This window comes from Hetaerina americana, unplaced genomic scaffold (assembly GCF_022747635.1).
Source record: "Hetaerina americana unplaced genomic scaffold, ioHetAmer1.1.p SCAF_9, whole genome shotgun sequence".
Taxonomy (NCBI): Eukaryota; Metazoa; Arthropoda; class Insecta; order Odonata; family Calopterygidae; genus Hetaerina; species Hetaerina americana.
This window is the reverse complement of record NW_027287538.1, coordinates 23,255,994-23,279,000: the sequence shown is the minus strand read 5'-3', so window position 1 is coordinate 23,279,000 and position 23,007 is coordinate 23,255,994. Positions and strand designations below refer to the sequence as shown.

General features: G+C 37.7%; 1 protein-coding gene across 1 annotated transcript in view; it reads right to left on the bottom strand.

Annotated features, from left to right (window-relative positions):
• Window positions 1-23,007, bottom strand: part of Ac3 (Adenylate cyclase 3) — a 535,594-nt gene that overhangs the window by 293,107 nt on the left and 219,480 nt on the right. The gene's annotated exons all lie outside the window — the stretch shown is intronic.

Here is a 23,007-nt window from a genome sequence, read left to right as displayed (position 1 = left end):
ATTCTTAGAGATAAAACGCTGAAAAACAGCTTAAAGGCAAAGAGATGAAACACAGCGCTCGAATTTTCTCGTAGTTTTTCGGAGGATAAGGATTTTGCTTTCCTCTCCTCCAGCAATCATACTTGCCGTGATTAATGTAAAAGAAATACACGACATGAGGGCAAGAAGTATTGGAATGGAAGTTCTCTTCCAAATCCACCAAAGGATCGTAACTTCAACCACCCAACAAGATCGGTGGCGTGTGATCTGGAGAATAAAACTTCCCTGGTGGCAGATGTGCGTGTCGTGAGCAATAGATATTCTTTAGAATGGGATCAAAATTACATGTGTATATATAGAAGGGGCTTTGATTACTTCCTTCGGGGCTTCCTCCCGAGTTATATCGTCGGAGACGCCACGGTGTCTGGGTTTAAAATTAAGGAAGGGCACGCCAACATAGGCGTTCGATGAAATAAATGTGTACTCACGATCGCAGAGCGAAAAAGAATATTTCACGGTGAAGCCCGTGGCTCCCAAAGTGGAAATGAACCCCTTTCAAAACGCATTGTGAGTTATTTCAGGCTCTCACTCAGAACTTCTTTTCTTTTTACTCCCACAACTCAACATCATCAATATCCATCCTTCCTCCCAATCGCCAGCCCACACCCTTTACAATATTGCAATTAAGTTGGTAATTGTTGGTATTCGCTTTCCAATTTATGAGAATTTCGCAACATCAAAACCTAGGTGGTTTTAAATCATTTATTCCTTCGAAAAATGCTTATTTATTCATATATTTAAACTTAGATCACATATTTGGATATCCTAGTCCACCTGAGAATTTATTTTAAAATACAGAGCTTTTGAAATTATTCTCGCATGTGGACTTAAACAAATAGGTCTCAAACTCTTAGATGGTGTATCAATGTAGGGAAATGGAATATATTTAATGTTTGAAAGAGCGTTCAACCTAATTTAGTTTTTGAATTGACGTTTCCTTTGTCTACCCTAGCAGTTGTTCCCTACATTGATTATTTCATCATTTCTCTTGCCATACGTTTAACTAAGAGGTGTATATTTTACACCCAAGCCTTTTTTTTCAATTTCATTCAAAGATAAAGAATGCTCTCTCCAATCCAATACTTCCCTGTAAGACCTTTAAGTCTCAATTATCACTATTTGGCATTCGTTCACAAGACTCCAGTCAACATTCTCCACGACCTTTGCGTTTCTAATTGGTGTGTATTATTTGAGTCCTAAGACTGACATGCTCTATGTTACATGTAATGTTTTCTGTATATCTGGCCACCAGGAAACAATTTTCTTTCGCGATTACTGAATTTTTCATCGCTAAAGATGTTTTGAAAGTTTATTGGCTACTATTTGGTTCTTATTTACAAAAAAATCATTCCAATTTGATCGATTTACATTACTTATTTTTTTAACTACGTTATAAAAAATCCCGATGAGAAATATTAAGACGGAACATAAAAAATTTCACCCACAGAATGGAAACATACGATTCACCTAAATTACCTGCCCTGCTCTAGATACGCACCCCTGTATACTTATTTTTACGTCCTATGTTTCGCGTGACGCAGTTGACAAAAAATTTAAATTTTAACCTAATAAAATTTCAGAGTGTAAAAATCATTTGCCTTGACCCGGTCAAGGCGAATGATTTTTACATTTAAATAAAATTTTGACGCTATCAACAAATGGACCACTGGTAAAGTGTGCCTTCTCTCACAAGTTGGGTCCGATGCACTCATCTTCGGATGGAATTTCTTCTCACCCGCCATTCCTTTTCGAGGAGGTTTGCATCCCGACCAGGAGGAAGCGGTCAATCTGAATATTCATGGCCGACCACACCGAAGGCATTTGAGTGAGTACGCGTAGCATAGGAGTCGGTCGCGAGGGGCACTTCGAAATTCCAATCGGACGTGTAAGCAGCGATCGCTCACGGCGAAGGAGGCAGTGGCGGGCGGCAGTGATTCACTCTAGGTTGTGGTACCTCCTCCCAGATTTCGGCAACGATATTTCTCGCCTGGCCCTGGCAGTTATCGGCAGACGGACAGGAGGAATAGGACACGAGCAACAGGTCGGAGGTCGGCGCACGGAAGCGAAGCCTCGAATAGAAACCACTTAGGGAATAGAAAATAGGGGAACAATGGACTGGGCGTGGTCCCTTCCTTCCCTGGCCCAGATCTGAAACAAACAGCTCACCGAGTTTAAGAAAGATAAGAAACTATCGCGTAGTCCTTCGCAGATCGTGGATAAACATGTTAAAATTGAGCATTGGGACTAATAATCTTATTAATAGGAGCGGGAAATTCAAATTATCTTGCGATTTGAGTTCCTAATATATATATAGAATCTTATAAGTATTTTTTTGATCCAGGAGTATTACATAAACTGCAAAATTCCAAGTACGAAAGTTTAAATATCATTATATCAATTGAAAGCTATTGAGTCTCCATCTGAGGCACACATTTACCAAAATTGATCATTCTAAATCGTTTTGTCGCTAATCACTATATCGCTAATCGTTTCCATATCCTACCATCATTTTCATGCGTTTCATCCGCAAATATCAGCAGTAGCCCGAGGTCAAACTGTTTAATTTATAGGTCATAAAAATGCTAGTCAATCAAAGAATCAGCAGTAATGCAATGTGATACTGGAAAATCATCAACGATGATTAATTTGCAAAATTAATGAACGTCGATCAAGTGACTGGGGATTTCTGAAAGTAGATCTAAATAGTATCAAGGCGTAATGTATAATAAATGCATAAAACGAAACATTAGAGTATTCGTTTCATTGATGAAATTGATTGAAAATCCATTTACGCCAATATGAATGGACCTATGGTTGCGACCTTGAGAATATGTATTCCAGATCTTGTGGGAAGGAATTTAATTTTCCTTATCACAAAGGAATACCAATTCACCATGCATTATTGCAGTAAAAGGTCAACACAACAAGTCGAAGTTTTCAGTAAAAAAATGAGCATCGTAATTGATCAATAATGCCACCGATTGTAAATAAATTGATACTTGATCCTGTTCCTTTGATTTTATGAACAGAGGATTTACTAGATTTCTCATTTGGGTTTAATATAAATTATTTCCGTGATGTCCAGTGGTATAAATTACAAATTTAAAAAACCGTTACCAAAATTTTTACCATTCCAAAAACGCTCTGAAATCAGTTCCCGCTACTCAAAGGTGAAAAGGAAGCAATGTCACGGAACTAAAAGTAAATAATGTGATTTTAAAACAATATGGTTTTGACCGGCTCATTTATCCGCGGTTATTTTAAACGTATGTTGGCTATTCAATAAACGCGTGACCACTGTCAAAAGTCACCTTGCATTTTGGCCAAGTTGACAATTGTCTTATTAATACGTCAATTTATAAGGTATTGGTCATAACCAATTTCGTTTAATAGAAGAAAAATTAATTTAAATTGACTTTTAACTCATGACAATTTCAGCAGATGTCCCAAACATCTATTTCGGCAAAATAAAGTTACAAATACGCTTTTTTTTCAATAAGGGACAGGCGTAAGGCTGTTATGATCTATTAAAATTATTGCACCCCTTTATCATATAAATCACAATGTTATTTTGGTTTTCCGATTGGATGAGGAATTTAAAAAGAATTAAGGATTGTTTATAAACAGGGAAAATGAACCAATGGGAAAACTGTCAAGAGTCTCCCCAATCTGGCCAATTTAAAAGTTTATCTGAAATTATCCCATGACATGGACCTAACATTCAGAACTACCTCTACTAATAAAATGTAAACTTTTTAAATTTTTTCCATTAAAAATAAATCTGTGCTATAAAAAATATACCGAATGCAACTTTATCAGCCTCCACAAAACTCGTGAAACACAAATTATTCCGTGTAAATTATGATGGCACTATACTGGTAAGTCTTTTGAAATCTTTTCCGGGTTTGCACATGCAAAAACCAAAGCTAATTTCGTTTACAGACTCAGCCTTGCTATTCTAAACCAGCTAGAATCCATATTTAAGGAATATACGCCCAACAAACCGTAGCCCAAGGTTCATCATTCAGGGATACTATACGACGTACTGGCACATCAAGGAGGGAAGGCGACGTGACGAGCCTAAGTGAAGAGCGTTTTAAAAATAGGAATGAGTGAGATAAGGCGGATTATATGCAGCAGTTAAACAAAAATATAGCACATAAGGCGCACAAAATTCTAAAGTTTGTCATACGAACTTTAAATAAATGCAGCACAAAAACATATAAAATGGGTTATCTAGCTACAGTTAGACATGTATATTAAAGTGTGGATCAAGAGTATGGGAACCCCATCTTAATCAATTTAAGAAAAATATTGAAAGGGTTCAAAGGAAAGCCGCTCGCTCCTTTTTTAGGTAATTTTAAAAGGAGAGACAGCCTAAGACGGAGCGTAAGGCAGACTTGGATAGGCGATTGCAATGGGACAGATTAAAGAAGAGACGGACAACTGGAAGGTTGGAGAAAATATTTGAATTGTTTATCGCGGGGAATGAGGCATGGGGGAACGTAAAAAGGAAAACAAAAGCGAATGTAAAACAAAGGAAGGGGAGATCATACCCATATGCTAAAATTACTCACTCCAAGAAGCAACACAAGTTAGCACTCCTTCCTAAATAAAGGCTTGGAAGTGATTGGAACAGATTATCTGGAGATGTTTTTAAACCTTTCTCTGCACAAGTAAGGAGGAGCTTCAAGAAGAGAATGGCTAAAAAACTGCACTGAATACCTTTTCTTTTTGATGTTTTGATTCAGCTACTACTTCAAGCTTGCTTCTAATTATTCATTTTTTTACTGTAAATTTTAATTTCTTGTAGTAACTGTAATTTTTAAATATTTATTGGTTAAACTGTTCCTTGATACCTGGCTGATTGCCAAACTGCATTTAAATTTATTAGCAGAAGGTGTGCTACGCCAGTTTGGCCACGCTCACAACATTAGTTAGATGAATTTTGAATTGCCAAACAGATTCATGAGAGGAAAGACTGGAATTGTTTAAGAGAGAGAAATCTAGGACTGACGAAGATTCCATAGACAATAAATATCAAAAGTATCATAAACATTACATATCTTATGAATATATATATATCATTTTGACGGAAGCAAGAAACGTAGGCAAGCATGGTGCAGTATGGAAGAAGTAAATGAAAAATAGTAAACTTGTTGAAAATAATTGCGACCAAAACGCTTGGTTTTTCCAGAGATTTAATTTTAAACCGGGTCGGATCTCATAAAATCTGTCAAAAACCCAGTATGTGTTCCTCAACTATTAAATAGATTCCACAAAACTACTCCCGAAACAACAGATATACTGAAATAACTTCTTTGAAATCAGGTGTGTTTTGCCTTAGCTGATCCCAAAAGGGAAAGACATTCGGGGTTCTTTCTGTGCATTGAAAGAGTAATGATATTATTTCATGTTGTTTTACTATGAAGGAAGTTACTTCTTTCCAATATTTTATGTAGCATTTTAGGGTATTGTAATTTTCCCTACCTATACTTCTCCACCATCTTTACAAAAAGGTATTATTGAAGGGTTTTTCTCAGTAGAATCTGCCTACATATTCCTCTGAAGTGACTTTATGGACAAACAATATCATAACGAATGATTCGTTTATTATTACCAACAATTTATATGCATTATGTTTACCCGCGAGGTCATATTATTAAAATATTTCTCCCCGAGGCTTTATATAACTTATTGTCACTCCACGTTGCGACATCCAAGGGAAGCATATAGGGAGATGGCTTTTTAGTGCAGTTCCTAAAACCTTCATCCCCACGCTGCTTCGAAAAATTTCACTGTAAATATCTTAAGCCTGTATGATAGCTGCTGTAAAGAGTTATACGTGGGAATTCCGAGAATTCCCGCTCCTATTTTCACCCTCACAATTCATTTTGACAGTAAATCTAATCTGTTTCCTATTTCGGTTATAACCTAACATAAAACAACTCCAAACATATTAATATCTTCTGCTAGAACCGGCGTGTTGTCAATAATTTTAGCATAAAATGGTATGTGATATAGGCTAACTCGAGATCAGTGCAATAAAAGGAAAATAATTATTACGCACAAAAATACGACTTGAGATTTTTTCGCCGAAAATAAGGAAGATTATGAACGGAGGGTAATTGAAATATTATTACAGACAAATGAATGGTAGCCAACATTGAATGAGTCGCAAATTTTGCTTACTGTCTTCCCTGGCGTTGTTTACATAATTATTTATTGTGTTCAAATTTATCGCACTTTCATTGCATGAGGAAACCTTAATCAATAGCAATCGCCTGTGCTTACATGGGTCCGGAACATTGGCTTCCATATTTAGGACAAAATTAAATTGTGTTAACAATTATTTTACAGTAAAATTTAATTAATTATGGATAATAATCAGTCACCCGATTCAAGGAACACATCATTTTAAACATACACAACAATGCAGGTGATAAGGAAGAAATCTTAGCCAATCACGCTCCTGTAGAGAAATTAATTAGGTGAGGTTAATGGCTATGGGAAATATTAAGTTAAATTTTTGATAAGTGTGCTTCAACTTACCCCAGCTTTAGTCAACCCTACCACTTAATAGTTGTGAGCACATTAATGCATCAAAGTGATTGGCAGGCTAATTATTCCATAGTAAGTTTCCATGGGCTTACAAAATTTATTAGCTCCAAGATGCCCAATTATTAAGTCGAGAGCGTAGTCTACATATTTATCCACTACAATAATATAAGAGTTATATTCGAAAAACAAGGGCTATTTTCATATACATTATGCATGTAAATGTATTAAAATATTGGCGGGTGAGGACAAGGTTGAACACATAAAGGGTTATAAGGAGCACATAAACATATATTGATTGTTTCCGAAGCCACTGACGTTGTTTTGACCCAGTAGTCATTTGCCTGCCGCTGAATGCAGATAACAATTTCGGCGAAAATCGTTTCTCCCTCAAGTCGTGAAATGCGTGCTGTGATTCCACTTTTGTGCGCAAAAGAATCATCAAATTCATTGGGAGTCGAGCATAGTTTGTGGACCCACAGTAATGAGTGAAGGAAAGGTTAAATAATGCTGTTGAGACTCCCAAAATGACCAAAAAAATGTGTACGATGAAGAGTGAAGTAGCTGGCCCTGTATCGACGCCGATGATATCGTTCAACATGAGGACCAAGAACTGCGATCTCATCATCGACGATCCCATCACCGATGACGATGACGATCATAGTGCGCTGGCGAATAAATTTTCTTTATTTGGATGAACGAATATTACTAAACGATTGCAACGGAAAAGCTCGAATATCATAAATTTTGCGCAAGATGGGTACTGAAAATACTTTCCGTCCAACAGTTAGTGCAATGAATGTTAAGTGGACGAGATTTCCTGGACTCTACCTTACCGTCCAGTTCTTGATACTAGTAACTATTTCTTATTCTTGCACTTAAAGCAGTGGCTTAGTGAACATCGGTTTGAATAAGGCAAAGTACTCAAGACGGCCGTTGTTAACTTGTTCTATTCCCAGGCGGCGAACAACAAAGCTGATGAATTAAAGGAGTTGATCCAGCTTTAGGATAAGTGCTCGGAAATGAACGGCAATTATGTGGAAAAAATAAGTAGGTTTGTAGAAAACTAAAACCGCAAATGAAAACTTTTACTACCAAAAATATTTTTTTATGACCTGACGGACCTAACTTAAAAAATGATCCTCGTAAAAGACTAGCAGCCTAATTTTCCAAACATGATAAATTACGTAAAAACACTTTCCGAAAAGCGTTGATTACGCCATCGATAATTTATGTTGCAATTAGATGGTAATGATCCACAACACTCATTATTCAATGGTAACGTCACGACCACCATCACGGTGCACATGTCATCAATCACCTGGCTTCTCGAGAATCACCTAGGAAAACAATCGGGGGGGGGGGCAACATAGTGAGATCACACCGTTGTTGCCCACGTCAAGTGGCGCTAAAACCATGTTCTTCTCGCTTTCATCGTTAATAGCCGGATAATGCCCTGGCACCCCAACTGGCTCGTTGTACATGTGTTTGCTTACCAGGAGTGCGTGGGCGGGCCTACGGGCCTTTGTTTGAATGACCGTGGACCGCCGCAATGGTGACGTGATGAGGATTGCAAACGTGTCGAAAGCGACACACCCGTGGTTCTTTTCTTTTGCCGCCGTGGGAGATGATTTCATGAATGAAAAACAGCGAAATGGCTCTTGTTCAAAGTCCCTTTCACAAGGTCTCCTGGTTTAAATTTAGTCAGATTCCAATTAGTGAAATGGATACGTCATTAAACAGAAACGGGAGATACATTATCTTCGCTCTCTCTAATGCCTCACATTTTTCCGTTTCGTGGAAAGCGAGGAAAGCTGAAACTACAAATTTGTCCCCCCGGGTGTCAATCTGCTGTCGTGGGGAACTGGCTTTGAGTCACGCGAGTAATGATTTATGCGACAGGGTCGAAGAGATTTTTAACCAAAGCCTGATGGTAAGATTTGCGGTACAAATTCAAGAACTTCTAAAAAAAAACTAACGAACAGGTTCGATAAATTCTTATTCTTTAATCCGCATCACTTATAAGTATTTCTTTCAAGATTTCCTTTTCGCTTTAAGAATTTAAGAGAGAATCACCGAGCCAATAGTGATGCGTTATTTTTTAAATTTGATACGATGCTATGGTGAGGATGTCTGTCATGTGACTTTTTTTCAAAACAGTAAGCCAACAAAAACGATTGATTGTGGAGCGTAAACTGAATTCCAGTTGAAATTACCTCCGAAAACAATGAAAAAACCAATTGGTATTATGCCGGAATTTCTTTTTAATGGGATTGTACGAGCGCTTATACCGGATTTTGAATGGCTGAATAAAATCACTTTGTGGGTCAGCATGACATTTACAAATGATCCTTAATTCTTTAATAGCCAACTCATGATTTTGTTAGATTTCACGCACGGCATACTCGAGGATATAATTTTGATATTTTATCTTTAATTTGACTTACTATCTGTATTCATACATTTTTATGGGAAGAAAGTTGACACAAATATCACAAAAATATCAAAAATAAATTTGGCAGAAAAATTTGACTGCTAAGTAAAGGTCTTAGAAAATTCTGCGTTATTAATGTAAATAGCCTCCATACATCATCCATCATACAAAATAGGATTTTATGCTGCGGATTCAATTTTAAAGTAAAAATCAACATGAATTTAGACGTAATTTAATAAATAAAAAGTGTTCTGTCATCACTTAAGAGGTAAATTTATGTTAACGCACAAGTTTTCCCATTTTTCGTAACTGCTTCCGATATCACATTTCCAGTTGACACTGATAGAAGAGGCGACTAAGAAATATTTTCAAGAAACCTCCTCCTGAAGCAGGATGATAAGCAAGTAAGGAAGATATAAGAAACGCAATCCGACTAGATAACGGAAATTAGAAAGGCTTTCTCTCATGAATAATACTCAGATAGCAAATAAAACGCGCTCACAAATCAAAACAGAGTAAATAAGACTGCTGGCTTAATGATTTCTGCACTGCTGAATGTTTTTAACGGTTTTAATTTAAATTTAAAATTTAACAACTGATGATTCAAAAAATTTTGAATGTCACTGAGTTTCTGACGCGAATAAAATTTAATAATGTCTTCTGTATTCCAGGATCTTCAAAATAACACTATAACGAATAAAACAGTGTAGTCCACACAATCACATTTAACTTTCCTATTTTTGGTACAATTTAATGGTCATTCTTAAGGTGGTTCAACTTTAAATGTTTCAATAGCTGAATAGTTCAAGGTAGAAATTTGTCCAAGGAACTGCGAGAAATACTGTGACAGTAACTTACAAACGGATACATCAGATAATACTCATTAAAATGAACCAATTTCACAGTGTAAACATCATTCACTTTGATCAAGGAGAATGATTTTTACACATTGACCATTCTGCATTTTAACACATAAAGCAGGTTGAAAATGAATTAATCCGTCGAACTTTGTGGCTATAAATGTAAGGTGATGGAAAAACAAAGTTAAGCTGAATGGATTGAATGAAACACTACACTAATACGGCACATTTTGAGATAAAATAACAAGACAAGGACGAATGAGATTCAAACTTAAACTTTTACCACAAAAGCTTACAATGCAAATTCAAAGCTTTGTAGCAAGGAATTTCAAATAAGTGGCGAGGATAGCGGAGAGAAAATTGGAACACATAGACTTAAAATTGATCCTATGACCATTGACGTCTAATGATGAGTGGCTATCTTTCTCCACTACTGACTTTTACGACAAGGATAGGATGTCATTCATACTTCGATCCGCACGCAGGCTGGGTGATATTTCACCGTGCCGAGAGATTTGCACGAACCATGCAGATAACTCGCGGGCGATTCCGCGATCAAACACCACCTCATCGACTCCCACACTCTCCCCCAAAATCGACCATAAATCCTCTCTTGAGACCTTCCGATGGCGCAGAAATAGGACGGAGGGCTCTTAAAAGCACGCGGGACAAAAATCACTCCGGCGCCCTCAAAACTCAAGTTGTTTATTCCAACATCCTTCCCTTCAAAGTGCGTTTGCGCCCACGAAATATGGTTTCGCCCACTCCGCCCGCGAAGTCGACCTAGAGGCTGGAAAATTCGTAAACTCCCTCTCTCTCACTCACTCCCGCTGCCTCCACTTCCAGAAATATCCTTTCCGCTCTTGCCTTTCTCCCCACCCTCGCTCCCCCGATCCCTCCCCCTTTCCACCTCAATAAACTCCCAACGTCCCCTCCTCGGTCCTCTCCAGCATCTCGCCTCTTCTGAAGAGTACACCGGCCTTTTCCACCCCATTCCGCCACTCTTGCGCGGCCCCTAACCTTCCCGAACCCGTCCGACACCCGATAACACATTCTTCTCCCCTCTCGTTGGCTCCTTTTCTCCTCGAAGGATGACCAGAGGCGAAGGAGATGCTGTAGAATCCTCACCCACGGGCGATGGAGAGAGGGTTTTAAAGGTTTCAGATTTATTGAACTTACGCAGAATCTAAGCGAGCTTGTCTATCAAGTTTTTGTTACCTGGAGAACGAAATTGGTCATTTGCTACATTTTTAGTGGTTTTTGAGTTAAATTATGAAAGAAATCACATGAAAACAAAAATTTAGTAGAGTAAAAAAACATTAAATAACCTAACAAAAAGGTAGTCACAAAAATTATGGCACATCTTACGCCTCTCGTTTCACATATTATACATTTATAATAATTCTTGTCCAATATATTTGGATGTAAATTCTGTACTTGTAATAATGATACTTGTTTTCCCTTTTAATGAACAAATGTTAGTCTGTATTTTGATCGCGGTATCACTTGTATAGCTAGAAGTTTCATGCTACGTAGAATGACATTTGCGTGAAATGTTTATTTAAGAGATACCCAGGCAGATTTATCTCAGAATTAAACCAAAAATCAGGCGCACTAAATGTGGCAGTCCAATAAAATTAACGATCAAGAGAATCCTAATTTTCTTATCATTACCTTTTCTGATTTTTTTAGTCGTATCCGAAATTTTGATGTGAAGTATCCAAGTCAAACAAAACTTTTTAGTGCATATATTTGAGAAACCATTTCACGTAGAATTAAACCATTCGACTTTTTATTTTGTTCACAATTTTAGATAGCTCAACAATGATTTTTTAAGTGTTTTATTTTTTCCAAAGAAGCTATTTTAAGGAAGCTGAGACATCAAGAAAACTAGAGAGCTAAGAAATTTAGAAATATTTCGTTGCATGTTGGTACCACAATCATTGTTTGTCAAGGGGAAATTAGACGATGACATCATAATACTTTCAATCTAATTTTTCATTTCCTAATATCGCTGTGCGAGGTTAAAGGGTGATCAATCGACAATATAATTCTTCTCCATAACTATAACTAAAACTATATAATACTTCTCCATTAACAACAGGTCACTAAGTATTCATACTTAAGTATTTTGAGAGCAGGCGAGTGGTTCCCTTTCCCTTCCAATATATATAGGAAGCACGAACTGAAATCAAATCCGTCCATCAAAGTGAAACATTCCTGACGAGGATCATATAGAAACTCCGAACAATCCCAACAGAAAACATAATCAACAAAGAGAAACGTAATCAACATATTATAGATTGACTGATAATATTACTGCAAAGCATATGATCAAAGCTCTACTAAAGGTTGAGAATTACAGACCCAGAACACTTTAAGGAAATAAACTCATATGTAACATGTAGGTCTCTTGTGATTTAGTTCGATGACCTTCGCTTCGAATTTACCCCACAGTCTTCAATCTATGTTCTCAAAGAAACCCAATCTCTTCGGGTGGCAATTTAGGCTATCTTCTCCCCAAAGCCTCGCGTGAAACCTTGTGCTTCCCCTCACGAGAAATGATTGCCACGGGATAATCCAAGCAGCCTATCTCCATGAAAACCCAAGGGAGAGGAGTCAAGTCGACGCCGGGATAACGCTTAAAGGCCCGACGACGGAGAAAGAGAAGGAGCCTGGATTACCATAAAGGATTGCCAGCGATCGGACATAAAGGATTTCCAGCGTCGTCCAATCAAATGAAACATTTTTTTTCCATTCCCGACCCCTCGATGGGTTTAACGAGAGTCACCCACGGTTGGTTGACCGCGGGGACAATTTTTGCGATCTCTCCCTCTTTCTTCCCCACTCCTGAAATTTAATGATTGCAATGACCTTGAAAAGAAAATCCAAGGAATGCAGGTGACTGTACCAAAATAGACTAGGGAAAAAAATAATGGCTAATTTAAATTTCGGAAAACTTCGACCGGATTGGGTTTCAGAGATACGGATTATTTTGCATTTCCACCCGAGGTGAAAAAAACAGGCTTCCATAATTATCCTCTCATTTCCTTTCCCGGTTTCTTTTACATATCTAAGATTTCAGAAAATTGGAGACTCGCATCGTGACCTCTTTTAATCTCTCATGTTTCTATTCTGCTGCTGAGCCAACGAAAATTTCCCGCACCACGAACCTGATACTCATTCTCCATTTGCACATGGTATAACTGACACAAACGCTAATTCTAAATGGCCTGACCAACAGTTTTCTTTAACGTACATCCGGTTTCAATTTACTGCTTATTTTAGAGTATCACTTTTTCCGACAGTAACAGTTTATAAATTAGAAAAATATACAGACATAGTTTTACAAATGGTTTTTTTTGAAATATCAAACATAAATTAAGCATTAAACTCGGATAATAAATTAAAATCTTAAGTTTCCAAAAATCTTAGTTTTTCAATTCAAATAACTAACATAACTGAGCAGTGTTGATCTATCAGTTAAGTAAAATAACATAAAAAGATCTATTAACATGGTATCGCTTTCTGAATAAATACGACATCAATACTAATTTCACGGCAATCAGTAATTTAGATATTAATTTAATGTTCGAACTGAAATAGCCCTTAGGGCATATTTGAAAGTTATGCGGTGGTGTACAGATATTCCACTCGAACAGATAATTCACTTTGGATCAACTTTACTAAACTGAAAAATAACATCATTTTAACGGCAGACTTCCATTTTCTCTAGTTTAACCTTTGAAAAATAAAAAAAAGTTATGCAAAGAGAGATGCTTACATTGTATATACTTATTCTGATACAAATTCGAGTTTTGAACGAAAAATGATGAAGCTATAGAAAAAATTAGAGGCTAAATTCCGAATACTTTTATCTATATTAATATTGCGTTTTTTTGAAATTTATTGAAGTTGACTTTTTAAGAGAATAGAAAAGAGTAATAACAATCCCAAACGCTTCAAGAAATCGTTTGTGCCTATTCATCTGTTAATACGGTCCTACCATTTACGCTGAAATTTCACTTGTCCTAAAATTTCAGCTTCTATCCCTTGAGCCTAGGGGGTACTAAACCCCTAGTCTCCAACCCTCGGCCTAGCATTCATCATACACCAAGTAGCTCTGCTAATCTAATCAAATCGGAGAAATCTCATAGACTTGTGCCTCCATTCAATAAATCTTTCCCTATTATTCAGATCCCGAAGCAATTAAGAGCTAAAAACTTTACCTCAATTCAATAAATGAGACTTTATACCTATGTTAATTCATAATTAAGAAATTATAATCATACCTATGAAAGTGTGTAAGTAAAAATAAGTTGTAAGGAAAATGAACATTTATGTATCGATGATGGATCATCGGGAATTTTTGGTATCAGGCAGTGCGCGAAAATTGAATTCAAAATTATGCTCTAGTGCAGTACTTAATGGAAAATCGGTAAGTATTTTTTTTAAATCAATACCAGGTACCCCAAAAACTTTTGTAAATATTATAAAACTATTTAGTAATACGCTCAAAGCAAGCCTTCCTTTACTTGTCTAAGCATTGAAAGTAGAGCTGAAAATAAAAAAGTGCGTCTGATAATTATAGAAGCGAGACATGGCGGACGCGATAAGACAGGCGACCTAGTCGAATGGAGCTCCGAGGCATCCAATAATGTTTTCATTTTAAGAACGTTCTCCGAGAATCCCATTTCTGAATGGTTTTTTTTCTTCTTTTATATCATTCTAAAGTATTCACTTTTGCCATAATCCCGACGGCAATAACCGAGGCGTAATTTACTGGCCGAATGAATGTAAAGCAATAATATCTGTACAGGAACGATACGAATTTTCCACGGCGCGAAGATGATATTTACCGTTTGCAAATTCTCAAAATTCCTCGCATTCTCGCCCGAATAATCAGAATTCCTCGCGTTTATGAATGCTTATTTTCCTGTCAGTCAAGCTATCTCTCATATTCTCCATAAAATGAGAGGAGCTTCAAAATCGAGGAAATGGTGAGGTGGCCTATGATTTTTCCGCGGGTAAAAAATCGTTGTCCATATCTTGCTTTTAATTATACTCCCTCTAATTAAATATAACTTTTTCATTAAAGGAGTAAGTGCTGAAATTCATTACGAAATAATGTTATTTTTTTAAATTGCACTGGGTTGCGAACCAGCAGCCAAAAAAAATAATGGCAAAAATGAATCTAGGCGAACAATTATTCGAGGTGCGACGTAGAATAAACAGATTTTTTTCACGGAAGAAAAAAAAACAATGAACAGTAACGGAACCAGAATATACCGTCCAAAGCAAATATGTGGGTCGTGGATAATAGGTATTCGCTGCGGTACGTTGATGCTGAGGTAGCTTTCGTGGTTTGCTGCTTGCGGGGCAATTTGTGGTTTTACATTTCTCGAATATTCAGGAGCGAAATGAAAACGCCCCAGCTACAACGCGAGGAAAATGTAGATCCACAAATGCTTCCACATTCAGAAAACCTCGAATTTACCTCGGAATATATAATATGAGAAATAATCACACCTACGGTTTAGAAATAAAAATTAATGTTTCCACAGATAAAAAAGCGTCCCTAAATGTCAATTTTAAATGCATAATCATGATACATTAAAATAAAGCGTGAATAAATCTCTATTCAAGTGAAATTTGCATAGTTTGTTTCCTTTCCATCCAAAATAAAGCGTGTTTATTTGCTATCCATACAATGTATTTCAATGATTTTCAAGTGAGAGAAAACATATTCGCAATTCTCTGGATTTATGTTAACAAGCATAATTTCTCAAATTAAGTAACATTAGTCTTATTACTGCCCAAATTATTTATAGATGTGATAAATTATGAAAAAATAATGCCATTTAATATTATTTTTATAATTTCAAAAACCGGAACACTTTCATGTAAAATTTATATCCATTTTATATGTATGCAAGCATTACGTAGAGAGCTATCTTATGATATGAAATTCTTCAAATATATTAATAATCAAATGAAGCTTTTGTTGTCGATCACCCATCGGTCAATGCAATCACATAATGAGATCATTTCGGTACCTCTACAAAATAACCAACAAGAAGCATATAAGCCTCTACTTGCCGACTTACAAAATTATATTGACCAACTGGATCACCGAGCTAGTACCAAGTATATATAAGTACCTATTAGCTCCCAAATCGAAAACAGAGCACTGATAGATAGATAGATAGATAGATAGAGGTCTCTATTTGGGCGAAATTGAGACCAAATGGTCCCTTCTTCCATTTAACCCATCGTCTTATACATATTTTATTAGGCATTAAACTTATAGTTACATTCATCTGTACACATAAATACATAAAGACAGACATAAATTCATTTAGGACAGATTTGCACATCGAAAAGAAAAAGTATATACATATACACACACACAAATATATATACATATATATATATATATATATATATATATATATATATATATATATATATATATATACACACACACACATATATATATATATATATATATATATATATATATATATATATATACACACACATTTTTATACATATATACATACATACACTGATACTCCGGAAGGATAAGTCTATTAAGTCCCAAATTGAACATGTTACAGTAGCCCATGTTCTGTCGATCGTATCACAACACTTCCTTTACCCATCAGTTTTTCGGATTCATATAATTAAATGCACAGAGTGCCAGAGTTGAAAAAATAATGGGAAGATGCAATTGAGCTTATCACGCCATTTTTAGACTGACACTAAAGATGTTAAGCTTGCCTATGGCTTTTCCCTGGCTTTAGGAATACCTCACCGTTAATAACTTTGGGATAACCAATGCAACTGACGTGTTTATTCGTAGGTTCCCGAATCCAGTCTCTGGAAGCAAGATTAATTTCCTTGTAAACCAATTCGGGAAATTCCATCGTGAATGTGAGCGTGTAAGGTCATTTTGTGAATACCTTACAATTTTGAATGATTTTCCGATCACTGGTGAGGGATTGACTTTCCCCATAATTTACCTCACTAATTTTAATTTTTTCCCTTTTTTCCCTTATATAGTGGTGTAAAAACCCTACGGCTATGGGAAAATTTTTGCATATGCAAGGTCTATACAAAAAAACATGAGATTAGTTTTAATTTACATAAACTGCTTCACGGATTACAATTAGTAATGTATCGCCTTACAGCGGCGTCTATGAGAAGTAAAAGAATACCTTGCTCGTGGCTCTTTCTCGACTTGTCTCCGCATAACAGCGATTCTTGTATGTGTTTGCACACGCCTGATGTACAAATCCTTGTGCCAGTGAGAATTTAGTAGTCGATTAAAATAGCCACAAAGAAAAGCCATTAAACGTGTAATGAATATGGATCACAAGGTTATACATCTAGAGAAGCGATTTTTTTTAACAAGGAAGCGTGAGAAGAGTTTCCAGTCACACCAATAGTTCCCATGCACCTCTTAATTAGGCCCAACCCTTGGTTCGAGCGCATCTCTTATTTAAATAATACTTAAAGCCATATAAATCTCTCCAGCAGTACTAAATCACGAATAGGATTTCTGCCCAACTCCACTCTATCCACAACACTTTCACCCACCCCCATATTCCCCATTCGGTGATTTGAGTCCATCTCCTCTCTTGTTCTCTTGTGGCATATTCACCCAATTCCCGCACGCTCCTGTCATTGCTAGGCATCAGGGTGATATGAAGGATGCCGATGCGTAGTGTTGTGTGATAATGCTATGTATTGATTTCGGTGGGCGATGTATATGCGTTATCTTAATGGGATATCAAGCCACACAAGTGTGGTATATATCACGATGCGAAGTGAATTCGATGCACGAGGGTTGTACAGAAGGTAGCCACCGCTATTCTTTAAAAATACACAATAATAGATAGAGAAAATGTATTTTTTTCATCTAAGAGTTACATTTTTTCTATTATTTTATGCATATTCGCCAAACAAATATAAACATTTGTCATATCTCTGTACTTTTTTTAAAATTGGTTCAGCATAAAATTCTGCCGCTTGAGATTGCAACCGATGACGGCATCTTAAAGTTCCTTGACGAGACGAGCGCAAAACATGTAGTAGACTAACTTATCAGTCGTTTTTCCATATACCAGAGTCGTAGAAATCTGTGGAAAACTGTCTAAAGGTTTCAGATATCGTAAAACGTCGATTTTTGCGAACTTTTTCATCAATTTGCAGATGCAGTTCATTGTTCACCACAGACGGGCGGCCACTTCTGTCATCATCATGGATATTTGTGTTCACTCTTTAACGAACGACGACACTGACGCAACACTCTGGGTACTCATCGTATTTAGTCCGCATAAAGCACAAATTTCCCGATGAATGTAAGCAGCTTTGAAGTTTTTTTATCAGTAAAAATCTTATTACTCAACGGAATTCATATTTGGCGGGAATTAAAATTGTATCGTTACTTTGAATCGCTATTGTAAACAAACAACAAGCGACGTGACCTTCGAACCACTGCAAATCGAGTTGTACTGACCTACTGTGTGCGCCAATACAGTGACCATTTGGCTCTCTTCAATACTTCTCATGCTTTACGGAAACGAAATTCACTTTCTGAATGGCCCTAGTAACAATTGGCTGGGCGGCATGTCATTTCCAATTATGTCCCAAGATATAAAATATTTCGGGACAGTTGGCATTGAATATACCCGACATAAAAAAAACAATCAATTCTAAAATCGGTTTGGTATGTGATGGTAGAGTTCATCCAGTACTAAGCCCGACGGCGTGTGAAATACACACATCAGTGTAGGGGGTTAGAGTAGTTCACCCGTCAGAGTAGTAATTCCTTTTCCTGTGCAGGTTATGGTTTCCCATGAAGATATGGTATCCGAAAAATCACATAGCTTGGATGCAGCTCCAGGTGCCCAGAGAGGCTTGCCCGGGAATCGAACCCGGACCCTTCGGTCAGCAGTCCAACGCTCTACTCGTGGACTACGGCGACCGACAATTTTCTCTCATGGTCTTATCAATGGTCTCACCGTGTTTTAAAAATCTTAAGCCATTGTGTTTCCGTTGGCTCTTGATGCGATATTACTTTTGAATGAAACTGCGATTTTCGGAACCAACTAATGGCTTACCTACTATCGCTGATGAGTACTCAATTCATGGAGAATAGTTGATTACACCCCTTTATTTCATTTTCAAGCCACAGTTAGTCATTTGCACTGCCCAGCGAAGCAGCACGGTTACGTATGGCAAAATGTGTTAGAACATCAACACTTTACCACGTAAATTCAAATTAATATGGTCCACTTTGGGTGGGAGTTTTGGAGACAAATTGGGTTTTCTTGAGCTGCAGCGTTGATGGGAATAACGTATTCTCGTTCCTGTTATGTCCGCGATATTTGCAGTTAATTCCATTACTATTAATTTCTTATCTAAATAGTAGCTTTCCCGCCTGTCATATCTTTACACTCGGTTTGAAATCTGGTCGTTAAGGTTTCTCCTATTCAATTTCCCTTCTATCTCTTCCCAATAAATCCAACTGGTTTTTCTTATACCTCATCGCACTTCATGTGATAAACTAAGGGAGATAGATTCCAAGACAGATAGGTACAAATACTCATTCTTTCCCCGAACAATCAGTAATCATAATAGCAAGAAACCGAAGTCACTTTAGAAATATTAAAAACTTTGAATTTACAAGTCGGAACAAAATTAAACACTATAGAGATGTTAGGTATACTTTCAGGTGCATGTGTATGTTAGTTGGTAGTTTGAGTGTTTGCATGTGTGTTGGGTGTAAGTGTTCATGCATGAATGTATGCCATGTTTTTTTTTTATATATGATTTTGTCGTTATTGCATGCGATTTTTTTTTTATTATTTTTCTTTTCTAAATTATGGGTGGTGTCCTAGCACCCCCCGCCACACGCCCTTGCGGCGGCTTGCGGGGTATTGAGTAGATGTAGATGTAGATGTTTCCCTTATTTGCTATGCTACGCCATCACTAGGCGTCCCATATCCCCACTCCCTTTCTTCTACGTTACTTTTCACGACGCCACGTGACTCTACGACTCATTCAACGAAAGCATATAACCTAACATTGGTTTCGGTTAGTTTCATTGCTCGGAAAGAGCCGGGGAACCAGGACAGAAAAGAGATTTGAACGTTGAAATTTCGCGAGGATGATACGTGACCGGAATTGAGGATGATCTCTGCGTTAGGAAGAGATTCTGATTGCAACTACGAATCGCATTTTCCCCCTGGAGCGTCTTTGTGTTTTATTAACTCGTTTTCCTCCCGAGGGTTTCCCGTGTATCTCTGAGGCTCAGGAATTCACGGCGCGTCTCAAAAGAGAACTCTCAGGTGGAAGACCCGATGGAAAAGTGCATCACATCTCAACACCGATCAATTAACTTAAACTTGAAAACTATTTCAATATAGTATTCCTTTAAAAATCTCAAATAATTCAAAAAAACATTCTTTCGTCGGCAAAAGCGGTGTGCATTCTGGAAAAGCAAGGACGCTCAGCAAGTTATCATTGAGGTGCAGGCTCTATTATATCTAGAAGAATCGGAGCAGGATTAAAAGGGAAAAGGACACAATTAATACCCGATGCTTGGGTGTAATGCGACTTTATTTTCGAGTAAATATAAGCTTGGGATAAGTGCTAATCGCGTCACTGAAAAATAAGAGAAAAAGCCTCACCCCCGCCTATATGATTCCCTCGCTCTGAATAAAAAAACTTCAACGAGAGATGTAATGATCTAGAAAAAATTGAACTACTTATGCCCAACGGGTAATTACAATGTTACCAATCTCAAGATTAGTAATCTACCAGGGTTGCAACTTCCATTTTGAGAAATGCAATACCAGCAAAAAATCAAGGCACGCCGATTAAAAATGCGGGTTTGCAAACCCAAGAAAAATTGTTCATTACTGTCGGTAAGGCATTCCTTCCCCTTAGTATGCAGATACTACGAGACTATAAAAAAAGAATAAATCGATATACTCGTATGTTAGCCCAACTACTGTATAGTATCCGCCGTCACTTTGTGGAAACGATTCATAATGAATAAGAATTACTTAATTTTTCCACACAAACTTTTATTTTTACGACCGGGTTTCGACGAGGATCGTCATCATCAGGTTAATGATGACGACGATGATGACGATCCTCGTCGAAACCCGGTCGTAAAAATAAAAGTTTGTGTGGAAAAATTAAGTAATTCTTATTCATTAGCCCAACTAGCAAACATCGAAATTTTTATTAATAGCCTTTAACCCAATACTGTTTTTGGTTCTAAAAAAAAGGTCCTCAATTTCCCATTTTTATATATTTCAAAATATTAAATGATTAAAAAAGTATTTTTCAATATTATTACATTAAAATAATCAGTAATTCAATATTCTTCTGCAATATTGTTAATTACCTGAACATTCAACAAGAATGAGTTTAAGATACATGTGATTTGAAAACAGTTATTTTATCCTTCGGGGAAATATTTGCCATATTTTTACGAGAATGGCATTGAATGAAAAAGATACGTCTTACTTCCTAAATAAATACGCTGTCAATTTCTAACCACACATCTTTGCTCAAAGTAAATATTTCTCGGTGAAACGTCGCTCTTGAAGTACATTTGTCTGTAATAAGTATACAAACGGTGTCGATTTACTACCTCGGGTTTCCCAATACCCTGGAAGGAATTTTAAAGTTAATAATAATAATCACATCACATACTTGGTCACACATCATATCCCATCCTTATTTTGAGCTGATTTTAAGATAATACATAGTTCCTGAATTATTCCAAAATCGTGGCAAAACAAGACGGACACCGATTTCCTCGAAATGAATCATTGCACTTTCTCGCATCACTCAATGTTTTTAATGGACAGATAGACCCGGCGGTGCTTTCCGGTAGGCTTCCTATGCTAACGGTCAACAATCCTAATACAGGCGTCGTATTTTCCGGAGGTATGTCGATTTTGACCTCAATACCATGGGGAGAGTTTGCCGGAAGAGACGCTCAGCTGCGGCTCACATGGCGTCTTCCGCTGAGAGCATGCTACTGTCATCACCAGAACCCTCACCGTCTCAAATTCCCCAACTCCCAATCCACACTCACCCTTCACTACCGGTCTGAGGCATCGATTCGTCAAATGAGGCCTTGTGAACTATATGATTGAGTGAATTGGAGTGCTGGCAGACAAACTAGGGTTGTCGGCTGACTGTGGTTGTGGAGACGAGTTCTTTCCCCTTCCAGAGTTCCAAACCAATTTTCCACTCACATATCAACCGTGGAATAAGTAGGGTGGTGGGCGCGGGGGAGGGATCGGAGTTTGGCCTAATACCCCCCTCCCCTTTCGAAACTTTCGCCAACCTCGGATTCCTGTTCGAAGGTGACGCTCCTCTGGGGGAGGACACCCATCGGATCCTCCCCCCCCCCAACTCCCTCAAATCCCCTTCGAATAGCCAAGGCCCGTCCTCCCGGGGAGCAGGTTGTGGGTCGCCCAGGAATTCAATTACCCACCCCCCCCCTCGCTCTCAATGAGAGGGCGTCTCGCGACCATATCGGACCCCCCCCCTTTTCACATCCTCCTCCACCACTCATCCGACCAACAAACACACACAAACAATGGCTCAACCTCCCCCAACCCCCGTTCCCAACTAACTCCCTCGCCAAACTACGACCTCCTCGACAATACCCATGGCCCCTATTCTCCTCCTACATCCCCCTGCCGACCTCCTCTCCCCCTTCAAATTTCCCCTCCTCTGCTTCCCATTCTCGTTCCTCCTTAACCCCCCCAGGTTTCGCTTTGCATTTTACCCCTTCCCACCCGAGATCGTCCGCGTCACCCCTGAAGGCCTCCCTTCCCTCCGGCCTTAATCCCACTCCTCCTCCCACCAAGTCAACCTCCTACTTCCCCATTCATGCTTTTTTTCTAAAGCTCTGTGGATAATTAGGTATTCGTGAAGGAACCCGCTCTGCTCTGACATTTTTAATCACTGTTCAACCGAGTTTTTCCCAACCTCTACGCGTAATTTATAGAGAAAGGCTATTGTACTCAGCTAAAAAAAAACTTTGTCCATTGTGAATTATCTTTAATTTTGACCATT